At 36.9% G+C, this 22,074-nt stretch overlaps 1 long non-coding RNA gene across 1 annotated transcript in view; it reads left to right on the forward strand.

Annotated features, from left to right (window-relative positions):
• LOC118350468 (uncharacterized) overlaps nucleotides 1-14,889 on the forward strand; it is a 51,356-nt gene extending 36,467 nt beyond the window's left edge. Inside the window, exons 5-6 of the long non-coding RNA XR_007401506.1 lie at nucleotides 13,654-13,772; nucleotides 14,230-14,889. This is a non-coding gene — a long non-coding RNA (uncharacterized LOC118350468). The remainder of the gene's footprint in view (nucleotides 1-13,653; nucleotides 13,773-14,229) is intronic.
• The last annotated feature ends 7,185 nt before the right edge of the window (nucleotides 14,890-22,074 follow it).

The following is a 22,074-nucleotide window of genomic DNA, read 5'->3' on the forward strand; positions in this document are numbered from 1 at the left end:
GACATAGTCCTTGCTTCTTGAAGGAATAAATAAAAATAGACATGATATGTCAGATGGTAAAAATAAGTGCTGCAGTGAAATCAAAAATAGGATGAAAGGTATGAGGCTTGCTGGTGTGGTTGAGGATTGTTTTTTGTGTAGGGAGGGCAAAAAAGCCTCACTGAAAAGGTGACATTTGAGCAGAAACCTGGAAGAAATTAAGGAACAAGCCATGTAGGCATCTGGAGAAAAGAGTTTCACATGAGGGATTAACAAGAGCTCTTGATGCAAGAGCATATTTGGAGGTTCTTGTTCACAGATTTGGAATCAGGGTGTACAGCTGGAGTGGACTGAGTAGAAGAGTGGGAGATGAGATTAGAAAAAGTGAGCCATGTGACCAGAACATGCAGGGTCTGGTTGGCTTATTTAATGACTGACTTTTTGTCATGGTCTCTGAGTATGAGCAGAGAAGGGCCATGATCTGACCCACATTTTACACGAGTTTCTCTGCCTGCTTCTTTCAGAATGGATTGTTTGGGGGAGCAAATATGGAAATAGGGAAAGCAATTAAGAAGCTATTTCAATAATCCTGCTGAGTGAGAGATAATGATGGCTCAGATCAAGGTGATGGAAATAGCAGTAGTAAGAAATATCTGCATACATTTTGAGAGTAGGATCAATAAGATTTGATAAACTAAAGATGAGGAAAATCAGACTCCTCTTTGGCCTGAGAAATTGAAAGAATGGACTTTCCATTTGCTGAGAAGATTAGGAAAGAGGAAAGGCTTGTTTGATGGTGGGGGACAATGATAAGAATTGAGCATTCATTTTTGGATATGTTTAGCTTGAGATTCCAATTAGATTTCCAGCTAGAAATGTCAAGTAAGCAATTAAATATATGGATTGGAGTCTAGAGGGGAGGTCTGAGCTGGAAACATATATTTGAGAGATACCAGTATGAAGATGGACTTAAAGTCATAAAACTAGAACAGATTATTGAGTGACCAGTTGATCAAGAAGTGATAAAAGAATGAAAATTTCAACTGGCTTTCTAATGCTTAGAGGGCAGCCAGGGAGGATGATGTTCTGGCAACCAAGTAAAGAAAGTGTTTCCAAAAAAGGCAACAGTAAGAGAGTGTGCCAAGTGCTGTTGAGTAAGATAAGAATAGAGTATTGATTATTGATTATAGCAGTGGGGATTAATTTTTGACCTTGACAACAGCTACTTTTGTGGAGTGGTAAGAATGATTGGAATGAATTTCAAATCGAAAGGAAGGAGTGTGTTAGAGATGGAGAGTATAAGCAACTCTTTTGAGGAAACTCCTAAAGTGAAGCAGAAAAATGAGAAAGTTAAATGGATATTTTTAGTGGGAGAGATTATTATATGTTTGTTGATGAAAATGATCCTACAGAAAGAGGACCATTGATGAATCTGGAGTGAAAAGAGAATTGTTGGAGTAATGTACTTGAGTAGGCAAGAAGTGAGGTTGTACCATAAAGGAGGAACCAGAGGGTTTGCCTTTGACAAGGTTGTGAGGAGATCATCAACAATAACAAGAGAGAAGACTGAGTGTATGGGTATAAACGCTGATTGTTTGGCAGACATGACAATGGAAAGTTATGAGATTGGAAACAAGGCTATCAGCACAAAGTAAGACCTGAGAGGGAAGTGTTGTAGATTAAGGAGAGAGCTGAACCTCTGTCATCTAGGAGGAAATGAGGTGGAATAGACTAGGGAAATGATTTAGGATTTCTAGGCAGCATTGTGGGCCTGATAATTTGCATCAATAACAGCTTTCTTTTTACCAAAATCCATGTTCTCTTCTCCAGGTTACACAAAGGACATTTTCCAACCTCCTTTAAAATTAAGGGTGGCTTGATGGCTGGAATGTGAGTGAAAGTGAAGAATTCCACTTCCAGGCCCAGCTTCAACAGGCCTCCCATGAGCATTCCATTTTTCCCCCCTTCTGGCTACCAGAATGGAGATAAACCCCAGGATGATCTTAGAAGGCCACAGATTGAAGAGAGCAAAACCTTTATAAGCCTGGAACCCTAAATGGAGAGTAGGCTTGTACCACTGACCTGTTCCCTTGACTAGTATTGATACATGAATGAAAAACCAACTTCTGCTGTGCTTGTGACATTATATATTTGGGGGGTGGGGTAGAGTGGGAAGTAAGTGGTAAGAAGGTTCGTGTCCTAGAGCAGCTAACTAATTGACCTTTATTATGTTTGATTCTTTCACTGTTTCTATGTTTTATTCGATTTTTAAAATTCTTTTCTTTAGCTTCCTTACTGACTAATTTCTAAAACTGCATCAAAAATTTACTGAAAGACTAAATAACTGAAAATGTTGTTGGGATGCCTAGGTGGTTCAGTGGTTGAGTGTCTGCCTTCGGCTCAGGGCATGATCCCGGAATTCTGGGATTGAGTCTCATATCCAGCTCCCTGCAGGGAGCCTGCTTCTCCCTCTGCCTGTGTCTCTGCCTTTCTTGGAGTGTCTCTCATGAATAAATAAGTAAAATCTTTTTGAAAAAATGAAAGAAAATGTTGTAAAAGTGTTTATAAATAAGAACAATGCAAAGAACATATTGCATTTTATTATTTTATATTTTATATGTACTTATATTTTATATATTTGTTTGTTTATATTTATGTTAGTTACCATAATAAAATACTACAAACTGAATGGTTTAAATAGCAGTTTTATTATCTTATAGTTTCAGAGGCTAGAAGTCTGAGATGAGGGTCTCAACAGAGTTGGTTCCTTCTGAGGGCCATGGAAAGAATCTGTTGCATTTCTCTCTGCTTCCAGGGTTTCCTGGCAATCTTTGGCATTCTTTGGCTTACAGACACATCACTCTAATCTCTACTTTTATCTTCACATAGTGTTTTTGTGTTTGTCTCTATATTCAAACTTGTCCATTTTATAAGGATAACAGTCATACTGGATTAGGGCCTATGCTAATGATTTCATCCTAAATTGATTACCTCTCTAAAGATCCTGTCTTCAGATAAGATTGCACTCTAATGTGCTTAGAGTTCCTTTCCAAAGTATACTTTTGGGGGAAACACAATTCAACCCATAATAATGAGAGCCCCATATACAAGGAGATCCAATAGCAGAAGGGAGGGAGCATGGGCTCTTGAATCTCACGGAATTAGGTTGGAATCCCAGCCCTACAACTCCCTCTCCATGTTACTGAATCTCAGGTATTTCAACTCTCTGAGCCACAGCATCTATTTTTGTAAAAGCAGGGTAGGGACAACAACTTTATTAGGTTTTTATAAGGGTTAAACAAAATATTAGGCACTTATTAAGCACTCAGTGGCTATTACTCAGATAATTATTACTCAAATAATTATGATACATCTCACAACAAATAATTGTTATGATCCAAATATGCATTACAACACTCTGCTGTTGCTATGGAAATATTATAAGGTTAAGGAACGATCTTAGTATATCCTCAAAAGAAAATCCAGATAACCTAAGCTATCTTAATTTAATTACTATTAATGTCATTGTTTCAATGTAATCTTGACTATGGGATTCACAATCTCAATGCATCCTTTATTAATTGACACCTGTACTTGAATGCTTGTCCTTAGCTGAGTTTTATTTGATACGAAATGATAGATATACCATGGGATTAGCTACTTACTTCAAAGTCATGTTCTTTCGTGATTTGGGTGTTGAAATGAATCAGTTGTTTGCAGTTGAAAAGCTAATGAACTACTCACAGGACTGAAAAGCTCCCCAAAAGTTTAGGTTTCTGAAAGTGCCTGTGCATCAGAGGGACACACAACCAGTTCTCTTTCAGCTGTCACATTGTCCTTGAAATAGAGTGCTACCAGATTTCACTGTATAAACGCATGATTCTTTGATACTCAACCATTCTCTATTCAATCTCTTCCCAGAACAGTAGCTTTAAAAGCATGTACATTCTTCTCTTTTTTCCTTTTTTTTTTTTTTTTTTTTAATAACTTGTAAGGTTTATTAGTTTTCCCACCAGGATGAACTGAGCAGGAGACAGCTGCTGGCCTAATAGCAGGAACAGCTGGTTGTATTATTTCTTCAGTTACTGCATATACCTGTGTCTGTTCACCTACAACCCAACAAGTTTGATCCTTAGCCACAAATGCTAAATCAGAAACTGAATCAATGGAAAAGCAAAAGAAATGAAAGGAAAAATGAAGTCTCTCAACTTGGAAATGGATGTGGGTAAGAGGAAATGGTGAAGTTTAGAAAGCAATTGTAATATCAAATGAACCAGGATATGATCATCAAGAGAAGCAAACAGAAAAGTGCCAGACAGTTAAAGGCAAACGAGAGTGTTGTCAGACATCTTACACTGCCTTTTGTCCAAGTGGATTAACGCATTGGCATACTATAGCCCCTGGCAGAATTTTTTCCACTTAAATTTTTCACCTGTCACTATACAATTTGTTTCAGAGCTAGCCTTTGGAATTAACTTAAAATGGATTCTGGGGCTTCCAGTAAGGGACAAAAGAGGAAAAAAAAAACCCCAGCTGACATGAAAGTCATCACAAATCATTCACGGCTGTAACTGTACTGCCTATGTCCCTCTTTTCTATTTACCAAGCTGAGTGCTAAGTACATCCATGTCCACTCTACACATTTTCTTTATAAGGACCATAAAACCCTTGTTGAGCTATTAGCACCTGCTACAACTAGGCTTTCATTAAGGAAAATAGATACAGTATCTGGAGATGTCAGTCATAAAACTCCATTCAGAGTACAAACAGTGCTTAAAAACAGCAGAAGGACAGCAAAAAGAGAAGATGGGGTATGGCCATTAGGCTGGAGTTGGAGGGGGAGAAGCAGAAGGGAACTGAAGCAGAAAATTAAATGGTCTGATACTGACTTTGAATAATAGCTCTTGGGTGACCCTGAATCTTACAACTGGAAGTGTGCACATATTAAAATTCTCCAGTTGTGATCAGTTTTCAGTGTGCAAGATATTTCCCCCTCTAAATGTGCTGTTAGGTGAGTGGGAAGAAGCCAGTCATTTAAAAAACTCTTGGACGCTCTGCATCCATTTTACATCCGTGTGAAATCTAGTGATTTCCTCTCCTTTCATTAAGTCCTCCAGAAACATTGGCCCTCATGTGGGTCCTTCACTCATCAGAATCTAATTATTGCCATCCATTTGGGTACTGCTGCCCAGCTCTAGCACTCAGAGATCACCACAGGGGAAATCAGGCCTGTGGAGATATTTGTTAGCACCACCAGATACATCTCCACATAGAGGCTATTGCCCCCCACCCTCCCATCCCCATTTTTATTAACTCTTCTTTTCTTTCAAAACTGCCCACCCTTTTCCATCTTCAGTTATTTTTACCAATGATATGCCACAAAGCAAACTCCATCTTAATTGCTGAACCTTAGTATTTAGGCTTTGATGTCTTACAGTTACCTAATTCCACTAATGGTAGCATTAAGATAAAAGCCCACAGTGACTCTGACTTTTCTAATATTTTAGATGTAGGTATCTTTTGGTTATTATTTTTCTATCTAGAGAAAGACTTTTTTTTCCTGAAATCTGAGGAGAGAAAATATACCTTCATAGAGAAATACAGGTAGAAGGACCCTGAGGTGGATTTTTGCTTTTACCTTTTTGGGGGCAATACAGTCAACACTGTACTATTAACATCTAGTCCAAGTTATTTCTTTATTTTTCTTTATTTTTTAGTACGTTATTTCTTAGGAACTAGAGATGCTATGTGTAAAACAACCAGCTTGAAAAATTGCTTTATTTTAGCAATTTTCAAATATTTATCTCTTCCTGTTTGATTATGCAGAATGCAAAGAAAGTGATATTTTCTGTCTATTGAGGTTTCGATATAAATAAGAAAAGACTAAACAATTCAATTATAATATCCAAAAGAAAAATATATATCTTTTTAACTTCCAAGAAGCCCAACTTATGCCTTTCTACTTCTCCTGTCTTCTTTCCTATGTTAGGTCCAGAACCACTTACCTATATGCCATTCTGTCCTTCACAGACAGAATTCTAGGTCATGGAAATAGTGAATAGGTCTCATAGCCCCTTTACAAGCCCTGGTTCTTTTGTCCCTGAGTGGGTTTAATTAATACCCACGGTATTGGTTTTCTACTGCTGCTGTAACAAATTACCACAAAACTTTAGAAGCTTAAAACAACAAAAATTTATTATCTTACAGATCTGGAGGTTAAAAGTCCAGCATGGGTCTCTCTGGGCTAGAATCCAAGTGTCAGCAGGGTTTGCATTCATTTTTGGAGGCTCTAGGGGAGAATCTGTTTCATTCTTTTTTTTTTTTTTTAACTTCTAGAGACTGTTCACATTCCTTGGTTCATGAACCCCTTTCATTTTCAAAGCCAGCAATGGTCAATCAAGTCTTTATCTGATTCTGACATTTCTGCCTCAGTCTTCCCTAATTAAAGCTGCTTGTGATTACATTGTGTACGCTCAGATAATTCAGTAAAATCTCTATCTGGCCAGCTGATTAGCAAACATAACGCCATCTGCAAACTTATTTTTTCCTTGTCATATTGCATAACATATTTACAAATCCCAAGGATTAAGATGTGGATATTTGGAAGGCCATTGTTCAGCCTACCACACCCACCCTCTTAGAGAGATGAGATTAACTCTTGAGATTATCCTAGAAATTTCCACTTACATGAACCTGAGGACTACTTGAAGTTAACTATTTTTTAAAAAATTATTTTATTTGTTTTATAGAGAAAGAGAGCATGAGCAGGGGAGGGCCAGAGGGAGAAGGAGAGAGAGTAGACCTTCCATTGAAGCCGAGGCTGAATCTCAGGACCCTGAGATCATGACTTGAGTCAAAATCAAGAGTTGGATGCTTAATCGATTGAGCCACCCAGGTGCCCCAAGAAGTTAACTGTTATTCAAAATTTATCTTCAGTGCAATATAAATTTATAAGTAACTCCTGCTTTAGTTTCCTGTTTTTAATGATGTGTCATAATTTTGGATTGGAGAGACTCACTGCAGTATAAAGAAAGGAATATGACCATTGGGATCAAAAAGGCCAGTATTTAAATCCCAACTTCATAACTCATTGACTCTCTGTTTCCTCATTTTTACAATGGGGACAAAGAGGTCTATCTTGAGTGCTGTGAAGAGGATATAATTGATGCAAGCAAAAATATGCGAAGTGTAATATTTGTACAAATAGTGATAGACTGTATAACTCCCATGAGAAGACCTGACCCATGGTAGCTTTGCTCTCCTTAGTGCTCTGTATAAAGAGTGACACTGAAGCATCACCACTTCTGGAGGTCAAATCTGATCAGGGACTCTCTGGACTCATGAAACACAAATTTTGGGTCTGGATTCCTACAAAATCCTAGGGCCAGTTCCAGTCTATGGTCTCAATTGGTCTTGGTGAGATTGTCATGGAGCTCAGATTTGGCTAGTATGGTAAAGTTGTGATTTGCCCCATATTGCATGACAGCTGGTTCAATCCCCAGCAGTGATTTCAGTCAGGGAGCGTTCAGCCCTTTGAAATTGATAATTTGCTGCTCCTACTGATTTCTTTTTCTCTTATCCTCATTTATATTCCACTGTTAAATGTGGCATGGGGACAAATTATTTTGGCTGTGATACCTAGAAGAAGGGCACATATAATGTTGTATTATTCAAATTAATATAGATTATATCATAAAGCATGGAATATATAATTCTATACATGATATGTTATTTAACCCATATTTTAGATACACAAACTGTATACTAGACCAAGGATGATAATAATAATAATAATAATAAGCTATCATATTCTGCTAAAAATAATTGCATACCATGGTAAACAGAATAATGCTCACCAAAAGATGTCCATATCTTAATCTTTGGAACCTACAAATGTCACTTTATGTGGCAAAAGAGAACTAGGTTGCTGATTCAATTGAGGTGTTGGTCAGCTGACCTTGATATGGGGACATATCTTGTGTTAGCTGAGTTATCTTAGGTTAGCTGATTGGGCCCAGTCTGATCCCATAACCCCTTAAACGTGGGAAAAAATGAAATAAGCTGGAAAAAAGGATTCAAATAGATGGTCATGTGAGAGGGACTGGGCCTGTTTTGTTGACTTTCAGAATGATCTTTCATGAGCCCAAGAATAGAGATTCTAGAAGCTGGAAAGGACAATAAAATAGATTATCTCCTAGAGGCTCCAGAAAGGAACAATTCTGACAGTACCTTGATCTTTGCCCAGTGAGATCTGTTTTGGACTTCTAACCTACAGAACTATAAAATAAATCATTTGCATTATTTTAAGCCACTAAATTTGTGACTATTTGTTATAGGAACTATGGAAAACCAATACAGATACTTCATAGATAATTTGTCGTTAAGTAACCTAACCAACTTATTACGTGGTAATAACTTTAAAAATATGTTCCATGTTAATGTCTTATTACATGCTATGCACCCTTTATTTTCTTTAATAATTTTCTTCCAAAATTATATGCTTCATAGATAAGGTTCTCATAAAATCAAACATAACAGATTGAGTGAGGTATGATAGAGGATTTTAAAGGAGATTTCAAAGCAAGTGTATGAAAGTACAGGGCATTGCCATTACATAATCGTTTGCAAAGAATTTTCTTTCAGATGCTATAACAACTGAAACATGACAAACCCATTTGACCAGGACAAATGATGTTCATGTTTTTTAGATGGGGAGGAAAAAAAAATACCAATTTACTTTTACTTATTTTTTTAAAAAGATTTTATTTATTTATTCATGAGAGACACACAGAGAGAGAGGCAGAGATATAGGCGGAGGGAGAAGCAGGCCCCATGCAGGGAGCCCAACGTGGGACTCGATCCCAGGTCTCCAGGATCACACCCTGGGCTGAAGGCAGTACTAAACCGCTGAGCCACCGAGACTGCCCCCAATTTACCTTTAAAAGCCATTTACTGTTTGAATCTACAGCAAACACCTAGAGTGTAAGCTATTAAAATTTTTAAGTTTTAGAACTCTACAAGCTTTCCTGAAAGCCCAGAATACTGCCTCATATGTCCTCCTGTCATTCTGAGGTAGGAAGGTAGTGTTTTCTGATGATTACATCATTTCACTAATCATTCTGACGACTCTGCCAAGTAGACGGAAACTATTTTGGAAAAGTCACGAATCTTTCTCCCACTGAAAAGGCAACGGTGGCAGAACCAGGACTGTATGTATCATTTCAGATGATTGTGGAGGGCTGCCTAGGGTGGAAGGGGAGCGAGTGTCTGCAAGCTCTGAGGCTCACATTTCCTGCTTTCCCTAACTGCAGCATTTCTTCTGTGAAACGCATTCTTTCTCCAAGCCCTCATGTAACAGTCAGATGGTTGTCCCCTTCCCTTTTACTTTCCACTTCAAAAAAGACAAATAAGGACATGGAAGAAACGTAAGTGAGAAATACTTCAAAGTCAGTTTTCTGCTTGTCATGGCCTAAACTCGTCTCTCCACTCCTGAGACAGACTTGCTGGAAGACTGAGGTTTGACTTAACACTTAAGAATGTTCCAGAAGTGTGCTTTGTAGCAATGCCCCTGAAGAAAATGAATGCTTACTCCGTGAGCTGCTGTGAAGCAAGGCAATGCACACAGAGAGGCATCGTTCATCTTCTTCTGGCTCCAGGGGCCTCTCCCACCAGCCTGTTTGACATATAAAATTTCCACCTCACTTGGTGGTAAAGTTGCCTGCTGCTGTCTCCATATAGGGAAAAGTGCCAGAGTTCTGTAAAGGTGACGAAGCTGTTACTTCTGTAAAAGATAGGTGCAGAGAATGGTGTAGGAAGAGGAGACAAAAGGTAAAGTTGGAATGAGTGCAAGATGGGCAAAGAACTGAAATCTTATCTCAAGAGAAGTCATCGTGTAATCTTGTAGATTTTAGGGACAATGCTTTAAAATATTCAATAATTGAGTTACCCCATAACAACCCACTTCCTACAAAAAGACTGTGCTATAATTTCTGTTTGTACACAGACAATATATACAGCTTGCTCTCTGCCTGAGGTGCCCTTCCTCATGTATATACATGTATGAACATTTTTATTCGGTACAATTATTTTTTATCATTATGATCGTTGAACACAGGTTCAGGTGAAAGGCACTTACTGCCCCTGAAATACTGAATGCATAATTTAAAATCCCTCTTTCACAGGATCTTGAAATCTTCAAAGCCCTGTCACCTCTCTGACCACCGTCTGTGAACTAGGGCTACCCATATGGCTGCAGGACAATGCTAGTTTACACCATTAAGACTTGTGTTCGTTTCCTGGATCTGTCACCTCAAGGATATCCCTTTCTCTTCTCTAAATCTTGATTTTTCCCATCTGTAAAAATGGTGGTTATAATTGGCAGGGTTCCTATGAGAATTAAATCAGGTGACACATAGCAAAATGCCTAGCATAATCCCAGGATTTAGATGCTCTCTGCTATGTGAGTTTTACACCTTTCTGCTTTGCTGACATTCTCCTTCTTTGTTACAATTATCTTGTTCTTCCCTTTGTCATCTCTTCTTCATTATCAACCCCACCCTCCCCCAGCCAACAGCATTTCACCTTGTAGCTTGATTTCTGAAGGCCTTGCCAAGCTTAAGCTGGCAGGCTTCTGTGTGACCGGGTAAAGAGCTGTTCCATCTATCGATTGTTCACTTGGGAATAGCTCACATGATGGACACTGCTGTAGTTCTAAATGTGGGTTACCACAGAATCACTTTAGTCTTTGCTTGCCTGTCATTATTTGTGCATAATTGCCTAAAATAGAGAAGCAGCAATAAATAACCAGAAATTTTTACCACTGTGTTTCTGAAAGGACTTGATAGTATCAATGAAAGCACATGATATAAGTCTCAAGAGGATCATATGGAGACCTATTCAGTTATCAAGTTAAATCATGAGTATTTATTGACTGCCTAATGTGTGCTAAAACTCAGAGATAAGGTGACGAGTAAAATGGACACAATCTTAAAATTTAGAGAAGCCTAAAGAGTTTATACCAAAAGATAATGTTGATATATATCTTTCTGTGCTTCAAAAAATTTTTAATTAAAAGATTATTTTTAACTGTAGAATACACATAATATTTACCATTTTAACCAATTTAAGTGTACAATTCAGGGGAAATAAGTACATTTATATTATTGTACAACCATCACTGACATCCATCCCCAGTATTCTCTTCCATCTTGCAAAATTCAAACTTTATACACGTTAAACAATAAATCCCCATCTCCCTCTCCCCTCAGCTGCTGGAAAACACTGTTCTACTTCTTGTCTGTATGAATTTGGCCACTCTAGGTACCCCACATAAGTGGAATCATATAATATTTGCCCTTTGGTAACTTGTTTATTTTGTTTAGCATGATGTCTTTAGGGTTCATCCATGTTGTAACATGTATCACAATTTCTTTACTTTTTAAAGTTGAATAATATTTCACTGTGTGTGTGTGTGTATATATATATATATACATATATATATATAAGAAGAGGAGAGAAAATGTGTATATATACACACACATATTTCACTATGTGTGTGTGTATACACACACACACACACATACATATATTCACATTTTGTTTATTCATTTCCCCATTGATGAAAAGTTGGGTTGCTGCCACTTTTAGCTACGGTGAATGATTTTTCTATGAACATGAATGTGCAAATATCTCTTACACACTCTGCTTTCGGTACCTTTGGGTATACACCTAGAAGTAGGAATGCATATTTATTCTTCATTTAAGTTTTTAAAAGCTGACAAACTCTTTACCGTAGCTGTAGCCCTATCTTACATTCCTTTCAACCTTGCACAAGGATTCCAATTTCTCCATATCCTTGCCAACATTTATTTTATTTTATTTTATTTTATTTTATTTTATTTTATTTTATTTTATTTTATTTATTTTATTTTATTTTATTTATTTTATCTTATTTTCTTATTTTTTTAATAGTAGCCACCCTAATAAGTGTGAGAGGATGTCCAATTGTCATTTTGGTTTCCATTTGCATCATAATTAGTGACATTGAACATCTTTTCATGTGCTCATTGACCATTTGTACATCTTCTTTAGGGAAATATGCATTCAAGTCCTCTGTTTTTTTTTAAATTTTTTATTTATTTATGATAGTCACAGAGAGAGAGAGAGAGACAGAGACACAGGCAGAGAAGGAAGCAGGCTTCATGCACCGGGAGCCAGATGTGGGATTCCATCCCGGATCTCCAGGATCGCGCCCTGGGCCAAAGGCAGGCGCCAAACCGCTGCGCCACCCAGGGATCCCAGTCCTCTGTTTTTTAAAATAGGGTTGGGATTTTGTTGTTGTTGAGTTGTGCTGTTGATATATTTTTAAGATGAAGAGGACAGAATATGATCATTATGAGAATGCCTTTTATATGCTGCTGTTTTAAAAGTTCTAATAATTACAAAAATATTATGGTCCAGATAAATACCACCTAATTCTTTTTTATTTTATCTTTAGTAATATGATTTTAATAGCTAAGTCAAAACTAGGCCATCAGTGGGATTTGCCTCATATTACATACATTATCTGGTCCCAAAAGTTATGGTTTGTCAGAAAGAAGCCATCTGTACCATTCCGTATTCACTCTCTTAGCTTTTTGTAAAGAAGTAAATCCTCTGGAGATAAAATTTCACATGCTTACTCATTGCATTAATGAAAAATAAAGTTCTGAAATGTTTGAGGGTGGATTTAAACTTTTTTTTCTTTCTTTTCTTTCTTTCTTTTTTTTTTTTATTATTTATTGGAAGACTTTAAAATGATGCCAAGGAATAAATTACAGACACAAGATCCTTCAGGCCACTGGGCTACTTTTAACAAATAACACTGTTTAGATGTATTAGTAAACATTATTTTTAATCTTCTATTTTGTGATATGTCAACATAAATTAAACCAAGTTTTCAATGTATCCCAAAGCATATGTCAGACATGTAGATAACATATATTCTAAGACACCATTCTACCTTATATAAATATATTTGATGCTATTTTCTTGCTCACAGTAGAATAAAATGTTAATAATTTGACAAGTCCCGGCAATTTTACTATCCATTTCTTCCTGGTTCTATATAACATTTAGTGAGCACTAAACCCTAAAAGATTCAGGCAATTCAGTTTGAATAACCACTTAAAAGTACATATGCTTACTCAAAATAACTGAGCTACTTGATTCTGCAAAATGAAGTTGAAAAATCCCTGAAGAACAGACTCTTATGAAATAGGAGGTTGCAAACTGACTTTCATTTATATCCCTGGATATTTATTCCAAGAAAATTACATTCACCTGCATATTTCTTTACATAAATATTTTCTATTTTTAAGAAATGGCTAGAAACTCACTCGGGGTAATTCGAGTGCCAATTCGCCTAGATTCTAAGAGATTAACTTTTAGATTCTATTCCATCATTTGGTTAAATTCCATCATTTGTCTGAATTCCTCTCTCAGTTCATATACACATTGTAAAATTAGTTTAAAAATCTTATAGTAAATACTTAATATAAAATAATTTATTTGGATGTACTTAGTATACAATAAAACAATCTATGATAATATATAATGATCAAGTATCCTACTTTCTAAATGCACTGAAACATATTTATTGAATGAATGATATTTTGAACATTGTCTGAGGTGCAGCATAAGCTCTGGTCAACAAGACATAAATGGACCATGTCCTCATGAAGACTGCAGTGGAAAGGAAAGACCATAAGTGAACGAAACGGCAAACAAGCAAAGTACTACACAAATATATTTTGGTAAGTGTCACAAACAATATGCAGAGATGGGGAATAGTGTTGGTGGAGCAAAAATTAGAAAGGACATCTCTGGTTTTCAGCTGAGATGTGAAGAACAAGATAAGAAGGCATCAGACATATGAAACCGTGTGTGTGTGTGTGTGTGTGTGTGTGTGTGTGTGTGTGTGTTGAAGGCAAAAGTTTAGGTAGTTGGTTGTAGTTTTTCAGAGAAAAAGCAAGGAATCAATAGAGAGTCAGATAGGAAAGATACCAAGATAATTCAAACACAGAAGGAAAGGGTAGAAGAAAAGTAATGAAAGGGGAGTTTGAGATGTGGATCATGAAAAGATGAGGCAAATTCATAAGGATTTCACATCTTATCTACTGTTCAGTAGGAAACTACCGACAAATTTAAAGCAGTGCACAGGCGTGATCTGATTTATGTTTTAAAAATGATTATTCTGATTACTGTTTGCAGGCTAGAATAGAAACTAAGTAAGAGTGGGAATTGCAGACAAATATGGATGCCATTTTCCTGGCTTGGCTCAAGGATTTCAGTGGAATTACAGAGAAGAAGAAGAAAAGTCTATTATTCTACTTTCACCTCATCTGGTCGAGTTACATTTTGTTAGTGTTCCTCCAAAACCTAAGTACAAGTTTGACTTTTATTTAGGATATGGAAGGCCACAGAGAATTCCACTTTCTCTCCAATGATGATAAAAAGCCATGTGCAAAATTATTATTTGAACTCATCATAGAGTCAAGGTTGCAAGAGTACCAGGTAACTGGCATTTCATAAAGTCCCTGGGGGAGCAAATCAATCAGCATGATACATCACACCAGTTGTGTGTATGATCATTTCAATAGATGCAGAAAAAGAATTTTACAAAGTACAACATCCATTCATGATAAAAACCCTCAACAAAGTAGGCTTGGAGGGAACATACCTCAACATAATAAAGATCATATATGAAAAACTCATATCTAATATCACCATTATTGGGGAAAAACTAAGAGCTTCTCCCATCAGGTCAGGAATAAGACATGAATGTCCACTCTCAATATTTATATTCAACGTAGTACTGAGAGCCCCAGCCACAGCAATCAGACAATAAAAAGAAACAAAATATATCTGAATAAGTAAGGCAGAAGTACAGCTTTCACTATTTGTAGAAGACATGATACTATATAGGGATCCCTGGGTGGCGCAGCAGTTTGGCGCCTGCCTTTGGCCCAGGGCGTGATCCTGGAGACCCGGGATCGAGTCCCGCGTCGGGCTCCCGGTGCATGGAGCCTGCTTCTCCCTCTGCCTGTGTCTCTGCCTCTCTCTCTCTCTCTCTGTGACTATCATAAATAAATAAATTAAAAAAAAAAAGACATGATACTATATAAAGAAAATGCAAAGACTCCACCAAAAAACTGTGAGAACTTATAAATGGATTCAGTAAAGTCACAGATTACAAAAATCAATGTACACAAATGTGTTGCATTTCTCTACACCAATAATTAAGAAGCAGAAAGAGGAAATAAGGAAAACAATACCATTTACAATTGCACCAAAAATAATAAGATACCTAGGTATAAACCTGAACAGAGAGGTGAAAGACCTATACTCCAAGAACTGTAAAACACTGATGAAAGAAATTGAAGGTAATACAAAGAAATGGAAAAAACATTCCATGTTCATGGATTAGAAGAGCAACTATTGTTAAAATGTCTATACTGTCCAAAGGAATTACATATTTAATATAATCACTATCAAAATGCCAACAGCATTTTTCACAGAAATTGAACAACCAATTCTAAAATTTGTATAGAACCACAAAAAATCTTTGAGGAGAGTAGGACACTCAAGCTTTAGCCTTTGGCAGACCACAGGAGAAAGAGGTGGCAGCCATCCAAGTATGAAGGTCAGAGAAAATAACTGAAATTTAAATGAATTTTAAATGGCTGGGTGTGGGGTCGCATAATAGCTTAACTCTGTGGGAGCTCCAGACATAGGAGAATCTTACTTCTTTACCATTCTTTTCCATGGACCTTCCCCAGATACACATGAGAAGAGCTGAAAACAGAGCAAAGGACATCAGAGAGGACCCTTTGGTAGTACACGTGGTAATACTACCTACTGGTGGTCCAGCACAGGTGCACAGGTGTGAAATCCAACTGTATTCTGGACATTTCTCCTTTAATGAGGAAAAAGCTGTCTGCTGCTGGGTGCAGGATGGGAAACTCTTCTGCTTCCCCTAGTAACACACAAAAAAGGCTGGGTGCTGCTAAGGGAAAGATAAAAGTAGAAGCATCTGCCACTGAAGGTGAAGAAGGAGACCCACTCATGCCCAGGAAATTATAGTTCCACTGCCTGTGGGAGAGAAGGAAAGTTGCTCATGCCAAAGATCCTCATCTACTAAAAGCATTTCAGCATACAGAAGGAGGGCCAAGAATGCTGAAAAGCTTTTTTCCCTGTAGCTCAGGTATACCTGACATGCTTCTGACTGGGGCAAAAGCAGTAGAATTGAAAAGCACCCTCTGGCCATATCATGGCATTTGAACTGAAAAAAAGAGGAAAAGCAGTCTTTGGCTAGAGAAGAGGAGAGAACATGAACAGACACCTTCTTTGTTGTGCAGATATGCAGGGACTGCAGCAAGTAGAGGAACTTCTCTGTCTTAGTCTAACTCCAAGGCCACAACAGTCCATGAGTGGAGGAATTTGACATCTGAGCTGCACTAAACATAGCTATGGTATTAATAAAATCCAGGCTTAATGCCACTATTTACTAGTTTGATTCAAGAACTTGCCCCTTTGTACTCCCTACCTCCTCACCCCAAAATTTACAACCTGAGAGAAGGAAGACATGCACATTTCTGGATGTAAACATTACCCACTTTAGTCTATAGTGTTCTTTTATACAGCATCCAATCAAAAATTCTGAGGCACATCAAAAAGCAAAAAAAAAAAAAAAAAAAAAGAATCAAGCCATTGTCAAGAAACAAAGCAATCAATAGAACCAGACTAAAAGATAGCTCAGATATTATAATATTCAGACAAACTCTAAGATTGTTATAATTAATATTTTAAAGTATATATTGGAAAATATATGCATGAAGAGATGGGAGAATTTTGCAGATAGATGCAAACTATAATTGCCAAATAGAAATGCTAGAAATGAAAAAAATGCAATCTCAGGGATGAGGAATTCTTCCCATGAGTTTAGCTGACTGAACATATGAGAGGGAATAATCAGTAAATTTTAAGATGAAAAAAAGAGTAAAAAAAGGGCATCCAAAAGCCATGGGAAAACAGAAAATTGTATAGTAAAAAGGAAATTGGAGTCACAGAAGGAGAAAAGAGAGAAATCAAGACAAAAGAAATATTAGAAAGAGACAATAGTCAATAATTCACCCAAGTTAATGAAAGACAAAGACTCACAGATCCAAAAAGCTTTGAGGAAAAAAAACATACTCCAGCGAATCCTAGTCAAAATATGTGTGCCCCCCTCCCCCCCCAAAATTATATGTTGAAGTCCTAAACTTCAGTACCCTGGAATGTGACCCTATTTCGTGACAGGGTCTTTGCAGAGGTAATTAGGTTAAAATGAGATATTAGAATGGACACTAATCCAATATGACTCATGTCCTTTTAGAAAGAGAAAATTTGGACACGGGAATGTACAGAGGGAAGTCAATGTGAAAACACAGGGGAAGGCAGCCATCTACAAGCCAAGAAGAAAGGTCTGAAAAAGATCCTTCTCTCAAGGCCCTCAGAACAAACCAACCCTGCTAACATCTTGATCTTGTGCTTCAAGCCTCCAGGACTGTGAGACAACAAATCTCTGCTGTTTAAGCCACCTAGTCTATGTTTCTTTGCTGTGGTAGCCCTAACATACTAATACAGTGTTGAAAACTAAAGATAGAGGTAATCTTGAAGGCAGCTGCTGGAAACGAGATACATCACATAAAAGGAATAAAGAAAAGAATGAGAGTAGATTTCTCATGGATCTTTGCGTGACAGAAAGCAATGGTGTGATATCTGTAAAATTCTAAACAAATAAACAAAACCCTTTCTTTCCAGAATTCTGTATTCAGCAAAAATGTTTCAAAAAGAGAAAGCAGACATTTTCGAAAAAAAAAAAAAAAAAAACATAAGCTGAGAGAATTCATTATCAGCAAACATGTATTACAAGGTATGTTAAAGGAACCTCTTCAGGCAGAAGAAAAATGATGGAGAAAAAAATTTAGATCTGTACAAAAAATAAAGAGCACCTGGAATGGTAAAAGTACATAGAAAAATGAAATTTTTAATTATTTTAAATCTATTTAAAAGGCTTAAAAGGCTGACTAAATAAAAATAGCAGAATTTCAACATCTATAGAAAGAAAATATATGAGATTAAGGATGAAAGGATCAAAATGGAAAGATACTGTTTTAGAATTATTATTTACAGTAACATAATGTTAGTTGAAGGGAAACTAGAATCAATTAGATACATGCTCCTTTCCAGTCTGCTAATATTTGCCCAGTCTATTTTATCTTTATCATTTTATCTTAACAGAATGGCATCTGAAACATAATAGGTGATCAATAAATATTTGTAAAATTAATAAATGAATAATAAAGAAAGCATTTGTATTTACACATCTTCCATTTCCTATTAATTTTATCCAAATAATGCATTTTAAAATAACAGTTTTATTAACATATTTTGTAAGAAAAAAAGACACAGATTGAGACTAAATGTACTTGAAGACCAATTTAAAAACAAGTGTGTGACTCCAGGTTATATACATGAAAAAGAAAAAGGATACTGTTTTATAAATTGGGAAAATACATTAGTTATCAATTTATCACAAAATGGAGCTATAATTAAAAATTCACTTATTAGGAGTGCCTGGGTGGCTCAGTCAGTTAAGCATCTGCTTTTGGCTCAGGTCATGGTCCCAGAGTCCTGGGATGGAGCCCCACATGGAGCTTCACACCGGGCTCCTGGCTCAGCAGGGAGCCTGTTTTTCCCTCTTCCTCTGCCTTTCTCCCTGCATCTGCTTTCTCGCTCATTCTCTCTCTCTCTCTCAAATAAATAAATAAATAAAATCTTTACAAAATTTCCTTATTGGAAACTTTTGGAATATTTGATTCAATTCAACAAATATTTGTGGGCATCTATCTTGGACCTGGAATTGTTCCAGGAATTTGAGATACATCAGTGAAGGAAACAAAGATGCCAGTCTGTTGGAAGCCTATATTCTATCAGGAAAGAGAGAAAAATAACAATAATTAAAGCACACGCTCATGTGCACATATAGCTAGGTGTATATATGTAAGTGTATATATCTACACAAACACATACATGTTAGAAGATAATAAATACTATGAAAAAAATTGGAGGAGAGTTAGGGGAACATGTGTGTAGAGGAGTGCTGGGAGCACTGGTTATGGAACATTGTATTGAAAAGGTACAGGAAGTGGCCATGCCTATGTCTTTTGTTTTGTTTTGTTGTTAAGATTCTATTCATTTATTCATGAGAGACAGAGAGAGAGAGAGAGAGAGAGAGGCAGAGACACAGGCAGAGGGAGAAGCAAGCTCCATGCAAGAAGCCTGACGTGGGACTCGATCCCAAGTCCTCAGGATCACGCCCTGGGCGTGAAGGCAGGCGCTGAACCGCTGAGCTACCCAGGGATGCCCTGGCCATGCCTATGTCTTGTGGAAGAGTGAGCGGTCCCAGTAGAGTGAAATGATCCAGGTATGGCAAAGAGCTGTGCAAATGTCTAAGGCAGCATGTGCCTAAGTCTCGGGGGTGTTTGTGGATTAGGCCAGTCTGGCTGGAGCATTATGAGCAAAGGCAAAAGTAGTAAAAACTGAAGTGGAGAAGAGGAACACAAGTCAGGGGGAGAAAGGAGGAGGAGAGGAGTTGATCATGTGGGACTTTTTAGACTGTTGAAGATCTATAGCTTTTACTTTGATAAAATGGGAGACAATAATTCTTCCCTCTTGTATTCAAGAGGATCACCTAGGGAAGGGCTTCTCCCTGACTGAACACCCAGCAAAGTCATCTGCCCAAACTTTTTTCGGAAGCCTCTGTGATCACCCCAATTCTCTGGACTCAGTATTTCCTCTGGGTATCAGGTATCTCTGGGTTTGCCAGGCACTCACAGGATTCCCACTACATCTTTGCTTTATATATTTATCCAGTATTTTCTTCAATCTCTACATACATCATATATTTCTTTACATATATTATATATTTCTTGAAACATTATATATATATATTATATATATTACATATATATATTATATATATAATGAGTTTGTTATCCTTCTCAGTATAGCTGCCTTGCAGGAAGAACTCAGTGAATGTTTTGTAACTGAATAGAGTCTCTTGACTTTATGGAGATGTCAATCTCCACATTACAAGAGGTAACTCCCCTAGAACAAACAACAAATGTTCCACCTTCTTGAAATATATGCCCACCAAAAAGTGATACTGCACTTCCAGTTTTTGTTTTCTTTTCTGGTATAAGCAAATGTCTTTTGTGTTTTTTTCTGATTATTGAAATTGGAGGGGAAAGGATGAAATATTTTGCCAACCAGGTTCCTTTTAATCACATTGGTTCATGGGCTGCTAAGTCTCACATTCTATATTGGCCTTAGTTCTTCCTTCAGATAAAATACTTGTCTTAAGTAGTTATGCTTTTAGTTAAGATATAATGTAATATTCTGATCCTATGTCTACTATATCTTTCATGTGGAGTTTTAGACGTTTGACTAGTCCACTTTTCCTAATCATATATCTTTTCACAGAGTTTAATATTTTTGTTCTAATGAAAAACTGGTGAAAATCAAGTTACCAACATGATTTGTTGTTCTACTATGGGTACACTGTGTTAGGGAATTCAATTATATGTCAATTCTATGTCTTCATCATAGTTTTTCTTACACAACATCCTATATTTGGAGAGTCATTCATGGCCCATTGGGAAAGGTTAGAACTATAATTAGACCTTTTCTCTAGACACTTGAGCAATGGAATGCATGAAGGTTAGTAACAGCTTCCCATTAATTGCTCCCCGGTGGCTTTACAGTAAAGCCGTTAACTTATGTACTGGAGCTGCTACCCACGGCATCCTTGCACTGACATTTGAAGCAGTGATTAGAATGTCATTGCTTTCCAATACTTCATTGCTATTCAGGGAAGACATTCGATGTCTTTCCCCTCATACTGCAGGGATCACAAATTCAGACACAAAAAAATATCATCTGTTTCTTTATCATCGGAATAGGGCTTTTGAAAGTGGGTTTGTTCTGAATACAGTGTTCACACTGGACTCTGTTCTGCACAGTGTCACTGTCTTGTCTTTCAAACTAATGGGAACAAAGCAGAATCATTCTTTATGTGCAAAGCAGTGCACCCCAAGGGCAAAACATCTATCAGTATGAAAAATAGTCAAGTAACAACCAAGAAATTGTGTTTTGTGGAAGCTCATGGGTTTGATTGTATGTTTGAGCCAGCACACTGCCATGTTAGTTTTCTCAAATCTTTGAACTTAATAGTTTCTTATTCAAATGTCTTTCTTATCATTTATACTGCCTGAATTCAACTATTCAGTTTGTCCTGTCGGTACTTGCCTGTAACTCAACTAAGACTGAGATTTACTGAACTAGAGAGCACAATTATCCTTCTGTCTCAGAAATAAATTACAACTCCAAAGCCCTGCTCTTTCTTCATCCCACTCATTCATTTAAAAAAAAAGAAAAAGAAAGAAAAGAAAATTCTTCACCATGGATAGCAGGAGGATATATTATGTTTTAGTGAAGAATGCAATCTAGCTTCCCTTTTTCTTGCCTTACTCCCTCTTAATGTATGTGCATTAGTGTGTGTGTTTGTGTGTGTATGTAGTACATATATGTGTATGATTTGACTCACTTTATTTAATGCTCTTTGTATTTAAGATTCTATAAAGTGAGATGATCTGATATCATTTCTGTTCTTATCATCAAGGCCATCCTAGACATTTTCTTTATAAAAAAAGAAAAAGACAAAAAAGAGACTTTTTTATACGTGCTGCACCTTAATGTAGATATCTGCTATATTGTATTCTTGTAAAAAAAATTACTTTTCTGCCAGCAGAAGTGGCTGAAGAGTAGCTGCAAAATTGAAATGATCATGATGAAACTCTGTAGAGCAGGGTCAAGGGAAGTTAGAAGGATTATTAAACAGCTGAAAAACCAGACTGAAGGGGAAAGGTCCCAGAAGTGAGATTATTGAGGGCATAGAAGAGAAGTTGGAATGGAGATGATATTTGAGTGTCTGAAAAGTTAGAATTCAAGAAT

The sequence above is a fragment of the Canis lupus genome, chromosome 12, assembly GCF_003254725.2.
Source record: "Canis lupus dingo isolate Sandy chromosome 12, ASM325472v2, whole genome shotgun sequence".
NCBI classification, from domain to species: domain Eukaryota; kingdom Metazoa; phylum Chordata; class Mammalia; order Carnivora; family Canidae; genus Canis; species Canis lupus.